General features: G+C 34.4%; 1 protein-coding gene across 10 annotated transcripts in view; it reads right to left on the minus strand.

The window, feature by feature from the left end:
* Positions 1 to 11080, minus strand: part of DMD (dystrophin) — a 2504498-nt gene that overhangs the window by 509165 nt on the left and 1984253 nt on the right. The gene's annotated exons all lie outside the window — the stretch shown is intronic.

Below are 11080 nucleotides of genomic sequence, written 5' to 3' on the forward strand. Positions count from 1 at the left end.
CTGGTTACAATTATGGCTAGAGAGCCTATTTCAGAGATTGCCGTTTTGAGACATTTTTATTGGTTATTTGAAATCACTACTACTTAATACTGAAATTACTACTACTACTATTTCACATTTAAGAAGAGTTATCTATATTACCATAGGTAGTTTCAAATATACCTAGAAAATTCTATACTGCACTATTAGAAAATATATTATGGCAACGCTGTTAATTCGCTGAATGATTTCAGGAAAATCCAATATTTTGTGAAAAGCTTTTACTGCTTGCTTTTTTAGACCACAAGTGAAATAAAACTCCATTTATACATTTCATCGAGTGTTGAGAAAAATGTTACCCATTCAACATTAAAAGACAACAGCATAGATAGTAGAACATAACAGTAGTTTAACACAGTTTAACACTAACTATGCTCAACTTCAGAGTATATAGTAGGTGGTAAGAGTAATACTAGTAATTCAGAGTATATAGTAGATAGAGTGCTGGATGGGGGAGGAGGGAGGTCAAGAACATGTGGGTTTAAATCCTGCCTCTGACACTTACCAGCTGAGTCACTTAACATCTCTGAGGAAACTCAGAGGAAACTTTCTAAAACTGTGAGGAATAGAGGTATTGCAATCTGTATTAATGGAGAAAATTGAGGGAGTTCTCAAAAGGAGGAATTCATGGGTCCTTGACATATTTACAAATGTCAAAATTGCAGATTAAAAACATAATCAGTATTAGTTAGCTTCTATTGACTATCTATCTACCTATCTGTCTGTCTGTCTATCCATCCATCCGTCTGTCCATCCATCTGTCCAACTTCCTGTCTGATTGTCTGTCTATCATCTATGTCACTCTAACCACCCATGTGTTCATCTGTCTATATTCACAGAAAAAAAACAAACAATTGATAAATTTTGAGAAACAGTGTGACAAAGCCAATCTACTTGATTCATCTAGATCTGCTACATATCTTTCAACTATGTAATTTTGGCAGAGATTATTAAATTCACATATTGGTAAGCAACTGATTAATTTGTGTTTGACCTTTTAAAGGTTATTCAGAGGTATGTACAATCTGTCTTGTCCTGAAATAATCTAAGACATTTCCACAGAATGTCAGTTAGAAGATTTATTATTGGCTTTAGAAGCCAGAGGATTTTGTGTTTGGTACTGGAGGTAATAGGGAGCTAGCTACTGGAGGGTACTGAATATGAATTGTCAGGGTCAAACCTGCACTTTAGAAAGAGAAATTTGACAGATTAATAGAAGAGGATTGGAGTGGGAGAGACTAGAGACTGGGAGACAAATCAGCAGGCCTTTGCAATAGTCCAGGCATGAGGAGATGAGGGCATGTACCAGGGTGGTGGCCGTGTTAGAGGAGAAAAGGGGAGTGATAGATACTAAGAAGATGGAATCAACAGGACTCAGCAACTGATTGGCTATGTGAATTATACATAGACCCAGAGAGGTAAAGGAGACAGTTCTTGAATAAGAGAAGTGGGATAGTCTTGGAACAAGATAACTGTTGTGTCTATTTTCTGTCTTGCTAGGATTTGATTCACCAAGAAATAATTCTTGAAGAAATATTTCACAGCATGATATTGTTGTTCATATACACTTTCCCATCATGTTCCCTTCTGAATATCCAGATCCTACCTAATTCCATCTAGTACTTGAGGTCACAATCAAGTATTATACCTTCCAGGAAGCCTTTCATGCTACTAGTCTATTTAGCAGTTCATAAAGAAGAGTAGTGTCAGCCAAAGGACTGCCCGACCTCTACATTAATAACCCATAACCCACAAAGTTACGTGCTTGTGCAATTCTCTATGTGCTTTAGGTAGGCTACTTCCTGTGAAACTTAGACAAAATTAACTTGGTCACTCTCTGACCTCTCCTAGTTTACGCAATGATTTCACAGTTTTTAAAGGTTGGGTAGGAAAGAAAAGTACTTTTCAAATGCCTACCTATCTAGTAAAATCAATTATAAGACTACAGATTTATGATGATCAGAATAAGTGGTCATTTAAATACTCAATTTTACATAAACAAAATATGACAAAACAAAAAACATTTCTATTGACACACTTGTATTCTTGCCTTTAAACTCGTATTTTTGTCTAGGTCTCACATTAGCAATCAGAAAGAATAGTCACACAGCATAACTATCTATAGATAGCAAGGATAGAATTCCTATCTGCAGAGAAAGAAACATTTCTTCATATTCTTAAACAACTGAGATAGCAAGGATAGAATTCCTATCTGCAGAGAAAGAAACATTTCTTCATATTCTTAAACAACTGAAGAAATAATCTGATTTCTGTGGCTAACATTCTAGCAAAATTGTGAGTGAAACTCAGCATTACAGAATTTAGAGTTGGAAGGACCCTAAGAGGCCATGGAGTCTATCCCATACTTGATAAGTGGTTATCCATCCTCTACTTAAAGTCCTTTAGTGTTCACTGTTCACCTATAATTGGCTTTGTCTGTTTCATTTAACATGTACAAATGTTCTCTTTTTTCCTATATTCATTAAATTTAGGAAAAACAATTACTCAAAGCTAGCTTACTAAAAACAAAACTCCAAATCAGGGGCAACCATAATGTGCTGAAATAGCCCACCCATACTTTTGGGCATCTCTAACTAGTATGGTATATTCTCCCTGAAACTGTTTAAATTTGCCTCTACGATTTCTACCCAATGCACCTCGTCCTGTCTTCTGTAGTTGAAAGAGTAGGTCTCATTTCTCCTCCACATGGCAGTCATTCTGATATATAAAGAAAGCTATTGTGTCTCTCCTGAATCTTCAAACCAAACATCTCCAGTTTCTTTATATGACATGGATTCAAGACCCATCACCCTCCTAGTTGCTCTCCAGCTTATCAATTTCTTTCTTCATCTGTGGATCCCAGAACTTAATAAGCACTATACCAGATGCAAGATGCCTTTCTTAATGCAACCAAGATTAAGTCGACAATTTTTAGGGCTGTCATACCCCACTAAACACTCACTGAACTTTCAGTCCACTAGAACCCCCAGGTATTTTCCCAGACAAACTATGCCTCCCCTAGTAAGCCTTTTTGATGTTGTTTTTCTTAACTCGGGCCTTTGCTGAATTAAAAAACCCTCTGTTCTAGCCTGTGAAACATTGCTGAATCCTGTTATCTCTCTCCCAGCTTGAGGAGTATGGTATCTATGTCTTTACCTAAGACACTGATGAAAATCTTACACTGCATAGGCTCAAGCAGAGATCCCGATGGCCCTCTAGGTGGAGACCTACCAAACTGACCCTGAACCATTAACCACTCTTCTTTGAGTCAGACCATCAAATCAGTTTTGAGTCTATGTAATTATATAATAGTGCCTAGTCCACATCTCTCCGTTTCTTCCAGTAGGAGTATCTGGGATACTTTATCAAATGCTTCATAAAAATCTAGGTAAATCATATCTATAGCAGTCTATTGATGTAACCCTGTACAATACAATAAATTAGTCAACAATCATTCATTAAGCACCTTCATTAAGCATGTGTCAGGCTCTTTCCTAGGGATACAAAGACAAAAGTACCTGCCTTCAAGAAGCTTAGGGGAGATAGGAGCCTACAAGAGTATATACAGAATAAATATCAATGAATACAACTAGCCTAAGGAAAAAGATAATAGAAAGATGGTGCATTTATTAAAACTACTATGTACAAGATTCTGTGCTAAGAGATGGGGATACAATTAGAAGCAAGTAAAATGCCTTAGGGTCAGGTTCACAGTCTTCAAACCAAAAATATTATGCTTTGAAGCTTCTGAACTTGGAGGTCTTAGGAAGGTCCAAGATACAAAACTTTTTTTTTTTTTTGCTTTTTGGAGGAGCTTTTTCCCTCCAGGGCAATTTTTTTTTCAAAACTTAATATTAAAACCAAATTGGTATCTCATGTAAATATTCTCTTATAGAGTCAAATACTGATAAAATAGGTCTTGGTACTTTCTATTAGTGGTTATTTCTAATTGATTAGAAAAAGAGAGGCTGATTATCCATGATGACTTCTAAATAGTTAAAGGTAAATTTAACTTTATCAGTAACTCTGATAACAAATTTTAGAGGAGTTGGAAACAGAGGCCCTGATGACAAGGCTACTACTATTCCATTATTCCATTTCATTTTTTTGGACAGGGTTCAGAAATAAATGGTCCAAAGACAAGTTACCATATTGCTATTATTCTTTCATATTTAATGTTCTATAAACTATTGTGTAGGTGGATACAATTAATTAGGTGGATTAAAATTAATTGTAATTGGGTAAGAGTGTTCTGTTGACTTACTGAAAACATCTTTGGGACAACTCCCCCAGCAGACAAATTGCCAGAGATGACATGTAACTTGTCTCGTTCCTACTTGGTTTTGATTCTTTCTGGTAGGACCCTTTATCTTGAAATGTTTTATTGCATGTACTTTAGAGAGGACAAGTAGTATACTATATGAGAGGGGGGGGGAGGGAAGGAGCACGGGAACAAGAATTTATTAAACACCTACTATGTGCCAGGTGCTGTGCTAAATGCTTTAGAAATATTATCTCATTTGATAGAATGGTGATATTTATTTAGAATGATGGTAACAACTATTAAAAAATTTTTTTTAACTTTAGTGATCAAGGTTATATCTATGACCCTACAGTTCTATCTATAATGATGTTCTGATTTCTGTACAGGTTTTAGGTGAATCCTCTAAAACAATTTGAAGTTTGTATCTATGGTACAGGGATTTGTTGTTAGTTTATAAAAAGGACGATGAAGTTCAGGTTTCCAATTCTAGGCACCTGCAGTAATGTCATACAGTTTCAATAAATTCACTGAATGATCTATACTCAATAAATCTGAGTTCCTTAAGTACAGCTTTTCTGTTATTTCTGGTAATGATGAACTTATCTTGAAATGTTATAATAAACTTTCCATTTCTATTAACAGACATATTTAATTCAATAATAACTTGTATAATACCTCTTTACTGATATGTTGTTTCCTGAGTTTATGAGGATATTGTCTATATAGCACATTTTGATTTAACTCTTGCATCTTAGCTGTCTCATAGGTCCCATCTGGAGATAAACAACTTTCATTTATAGCCAAAAAATTCAGTGACATATAGCTGTTGTTTGTTTTTACTGTGACTTTGTGAAGTGAGATCTGTTTGGAAAAAATTTTTTTTAATGTTTAACCTATTCATCATGTACACCTGTCAATCATCTGCTTTCTTTTGGATAAGTATTAATCTTTCTATAACTAGCTTCGGGTGATAATGACTGCATTTTTTTTGGACATCTTTTAGGTCCACTGTTATCCATTTTCCATGCCAAAAGTGTATGTTGAGATTTATGTTGCATAGACGTTAATTTCTCTAAATGCATTCTTTCTGTTAAGCTTTGATTTCAGGATGTCAGCCTCTTGACATACATAGCTTCAGCTTTCTCCCTGAGAGTCTTATGCTTCATGTGTCTGTTCTCCAGAAGACTAAGGTATCTGTAAGTGTTGCTTAAGCTGCTAGAATTTATTCTTCAATGGTGCACAGAGAATTTTTCACTTTTCAAGTTTAACTAAAATAGTTGTATCACTACAGAAATATTCCATAAGATGCAATAGCAATTTAATGTACTTTTTTGGTGGAGTCATATAACTTAATTTTATCTGTGTATATCAATGATAAATATATTTTGGTATGATTCCCACTTTGAATCGAAATGAGTAATGATAATTAATTTAAGGCCAGGAAGAGCCAAAGTCAGCTTAAACTGCAGCCCTGAAAGATCATGCATTTTATTTAATTGTTCATGGCGTTATTGTTTTGGTCATGTGATTTAAATACACAACAGTTTTCCATGTGGTCATCAAATACCCTTGTAATATTCTCCTCATGCATGCATCTATTTAAATATTTGTAGCACCTGAAAAAACCATGAGTATAGATCTAAGGGATTAATGTGCAATAATCAATAACATAAGTGCTTATTCAATAATTTGAAAATTTAAAATGAGTTTTTCTTTATATACCTGACATTTTGGCTCTTCTCTCTTGGCTCTTCCATTAATGTTATTTTCTTGGGTTTATAGATTTTTTTAGAGTGATACAAGCTATGAATTCTTTGTAATATGTACATAATGTCTAGCCTATCTATATTCAGTGAAATCATTGGTGTTCTTAGCCTTTGATTAAACAAACAAACAAAAAAGTGGTGTCACATGTTCTGAAAGATGGGATGATGTTTGTATCAGAGAAGATGGTAAAGTATTATGTTAGTATTTCATGAACCAATGTCAAATACTTTAGATGATAATAATGGATCTCATTTGGTTCCACTGCTTTCCAGTTTTGCAGAGAAGAGTCTGAGTCCACTTCTTTGACATAACTCTTCTACCATTCATTATCTTTTTTTTTTTTTTTTGCTTTTGGAGGGCAATTGGGATTAAGTGACTTGCCCAAGGTCACACAGCTAGGTTTGTGTGTGTGTGTGTGTGTGTGTGTGTGTGTGTGTGTTAAATGTCTGAGGTCACATTTGAACTCAGGTCCTCCTGATTCCAGGGCCGGTGCTCTATTCACTGCGCCACCTAGCTGCCCTGTACCATTCGTTATCTTAATGGCACAAAAGTTTTTTGGTTTTTTTTTTTACATTTGATCTAAGTTGTATTTGTGTTGTATTGAATATCTTTCAATCATAGGGATAGCCAGAAATTTTCTACAACCTCCTTGTTCAAGCTTCCACTTTCTTTGCATCTCAAGTTATTTTTAGTATTTGTAACGGATGTTGAATAGTTTATTTTGTTTTTTTACAATGACTGGATTCCTTGTATTTCCTTAACCTTTCGATTTTTGTTTATGATTGTTGATTAGGGTTATCAGTTTCTTCTATAAGCTTCTGGTTTCAGGATTACATTTTGCATGCTTGTTTTTCAGGTCCCTGCCCAAGCTCCATTTAACAGCTGTATTTTGGGCCCTCCTGGCTTAGAGTGAATGTCAATGGCAACTGTTTCTCTTTGGAACAGCAATCCTGAGGGTCTTTGCCTGCCAGCTTGATTTTTTCTTTTCTTTTTTTTATTTAAAGGGGCCATCCTTTGACTCACTTTTAAAGAGGCCTACTCACTGAATGAGCATTACCTCACTCTAAATGAGTACCTGAAAAGGCCTTAGCCTAAAAGGGCCAGGGTCTCTCATTGTATCCTGGGCCATCTCCAGTCACCCTGATAAATGTCTGGTCACTGGATCCAGATGGCTCTGGAGGAGAAAGTGAGGCTGGTGACCTTCCACAGCCCTCCCTCATTCAAATCAAAATCAACTTCAAGTCATATCATCATTTCCCAGATGCTGTGGTCCTCTTTGAAAACGGACAAACACAACACAATTGGAAATTATGGTTTTCAGATTTGTTTGTTTGTTTTTTACCGAGCACATCAGCTAAATTTTCATGTAATCTTTCCTGAAATCTTAAGGGTTGATCTTGGTGTCAGAAAGACCTGGGTTAGAGTCTTATTTATGACACATGGACAAGACACCTTCTTAGTGTCTGTGGAAAATCTGCTGGACTACAAAGGAATTATCTATCTGCATATTGTATCAATAAGAATTTTCCTACAGGAACTTCTTTACATAATAAAAAATCAAAGATGGACCCTCCTACTTCCCACCCTTCAATCCCTTATTATTCATTGTAATATGCCTCCTTGATTGTTTTAACTACATATGATTAGCATATTGCCCTTGCAAATATTATTCAACAGTTATCACTTATCCTATTTGAGTTAATAAAGGAATGAACATGGGTATAAACACCTAACATCTTTTAGAAAATAAAGAAGTCATTTTGCTTCTCAAAGCCTCAGTTTCCTCATTTGTTAATGGGGTTCTTGGCTTTCAGAGAATTATAAAATGTTAAAGCAGAAAGGGGCCTTACAGATTATTTAAAGCAAGACTCTCATTTTAATGATGAAAACATTGGGTTTTAGAGAAGTTAAGTGGCTTGCCCAAAATTCAGATGTTTAATAGGATCCCTTCCAGGTCTCTTGTTACATGGGACATAACTGATATGTCAACAGGACATATTGGAATCAAGCCAACTCATCAGATATTTTATTATTTAACAAAATTGTGGAGTTATCTGATAATGGCCATTTCATGTATGGGTTTAAGGAATGATAACCAATACTGAAAAAGATCTATATTTTGAATTGAACCAAATGAAGCTTAATTTAAGCATCTAGCTGGAGTAGAGGTCTAAAGCAAATGTGCAAAGTGACATAGAACCACAAAACCAATTATCTTCACAAATGGGGTGAATCCATTCATCCACCTATCATCCATTCATTTATGTATGTATGTATGTAAGTATCTATCTTTCTATCTATATTTATCTATCAACATATTTTGGCTATAAGTCAAAGCTATATTTATAAAGATTTTTTCCAAAATGATTTCTATCTCAACAGCATTGCGCTTAGCCAACAGGATTCATGTTGTTATATTGGGATTATACTACATACATTTTCATATTAAAAATATGAAATAAGGTATATCATACCTGGTATAGAGCGACCCATGAGGAATAAAGTCCTTCATAAATGAAAATGAAATTAAGTTCTATTACTTTTAGTTTTCACTATATTTTTCTGAGTTATAAATTGTAGAACCCAGCCATTATCTTTTTTTCACAAACAAGTGACACAGATCTAGATATATAGATTGATTTGAAACAATCCTATACTGCCAGACTGTTTTCTGATAAGATCAATTATTGGTTCAAAGTTCTTAAAAATGTTTTTTCTCTCTTTTAAAATGTCAGTGCTTGAAGTTTGTAGTTTTCCTTTTATATGAAGACATATATAATATATATATATTAAAATATATACATTGCATATATATATATATTTTAAAAATCTAGCTATGTAATTCTCTAGTACAGAAAGGAATTCTATAATCAGCACATTTCATGTTTCCTGATCAGATGTGCAGACTGAGTAGTTTCACTGTTTGTCATTTAAAAAAAAGATGATTCAGAATTAATCAGTCATATTGCTCCTTTTATTATTTATATTCACTGTATCGACAAATTTCATTATTTTCTTCCCACTCTCTATCACTTTCTGACAATAACAACATTCATAACACTGAAGAAGGCACAAGACACACACCATCCAGTCTTCTCTAAGGCATTACTCAGCTAATCCGGATAACCTACTAAGCATTATTTTGGGTATGATGAACCACATCTTCATTTCTTCTTATTTCTTCAAATATTCTTACCGGAATAGGAAGTCTGCTACCTTCTCAAACTACTCCTCCCATTCCAAAAAAACAAACAAAAAAACAATAACCCCCCACAAATAAATGCTCCCCCTCCCCCAATCAAGAAAAGCTAAGTTAAAAAGGCAGCAGCTCAAACAGCTGTTGCTGTTTCTATAGGTACTTGGATGAAAATCCCCTTGAGTTAATGGTAAGCAAAAATGTAAGCATACCACGATGCTAATCTCCCAGAATTCTGAGCAGACTGGTTATGAAATTTTAAAAATATACTCTGTCTCTTTATTGGGAATTAGTGAAGATTAAAATGCCATCTAGCAACAGTCTTTGTAAGTGATTTTTTTTGCTTCTTTTGTATAAATTCATAAAATAATTATTCTTACCCCCCCAAATTTAATGAAAATGGAAATTGGAGTTTCTTAAATGTTTATTGAACTTTGCTTGACAATTTCCCTTAGAAGGTATAAGCTTTACTGAGCCAAAGAATCCAAAGGAATTCATCCCACTGACTTGTTACATTTCCCTGAAGATTTCCTTTTCCATAGAGAAAAAATAAAAGAACTCTGTATTTCTAAAGCAGCTAAGTCCAATACTGAATGAAGCTGGAGTACATAATAATAATGTTGTCAAGACTCAAATCCATTCCTTAGTTCCTGGCCTCTTTAGTCAATCTATTTTAACACTGACAGTATGAGTGGAGTTTAAGGATTAAACATTTAAAAATCTTATTTAATCCACCAATCCATAAAGTCCCTGTCAAAGTAATATTTTTAAAAATCTCCTGCTGAAATACCCTTGCTTTGAATTTTACAGTCATATAAAAGTTTAATTAAATTGATCTGTGGGCTTAATTTATATAATGATTATGATGACAAAATGATAACGTTATAAATCCATGCCAATTTTATGACTTCTAGCACTACATGAAAAACTAGAGAGCAATGTCACATAGCTCTAAAGACAAAGCACAAGGGTAATTAACCCAGCTGAGGTTTCATAGCACCCCAAGTGTTAGACCAGAAAGTAAAATTCATTATTTTTATCACTCTCACATAATCATGTATCAATCAGGTGATATTTTTAAATGAGACAATAAAAGACATATATTATATAATCCCTCAGAGTAAAGAATTGGTATTCTATACAAAGTGTCCCCAAACCACTATGTGTACGTGTGAAAGTCACCTCTAATGTGGGGATGTTGTCAGCCACAACAAATGATGTCTACTAATACTACCTCACAGGAACAAACAGTGCATTTATAATGCAAATTTAATGTAATTACCTTACCAATCAGAACATGTAATTATGTTAGAATGTGTGTGGCAGTGAATTATTAAAATACAGTTTATATATTACCTTTTTTCATATACCAACCATGACTGAAATCATTAAAGCCATTAATACTTATCAAAAAAATCATTGCATATTATTCTTTTAGTAAAGTTGGAGGAATACTTAGTCTTCAGTCACTTTCACAGGTCTTTTTATGTTTTTAGCTGTGAAATTTTGCCTATGCAGTTAAGAATAAAAACTCGACACACATTGTTTTTAGTATGGTTAGTATAGGACCATATGCAGATTTTCTTTTTACTTATTGAACCTTAGAAACAATTACAGGGTACTTAAAAATTTATGTATGAAAAGGGCACTCCCATCAAAAACATCTCATAGTTTGCAAGATGACTACACGTAGCATCTGTCCTTCTATGTGTGTCTCTCCTCTATCTCTCTCTGTCTCTCTGTTTCTCTCTCTGTCTCTCTCTCTGTCACACACACACACACACACACACACACACACACACACACACACACAC

Source organism: Petaurus breviceps, unplaced genomic scaffold, assembly GCF_028583685.1.
Source record: "Petaurus breviceps papuanus isolate PSGF00001 unplaced genomic scaffold, PetGlider_PUasm1.0 90603, whole genome shotgun sequence".
NCBI lineage: Eukaryota > Metazoa > Chordata > Mammalia > Diprotodontia > Petauridae > Petaurus > Petaurus breviceps.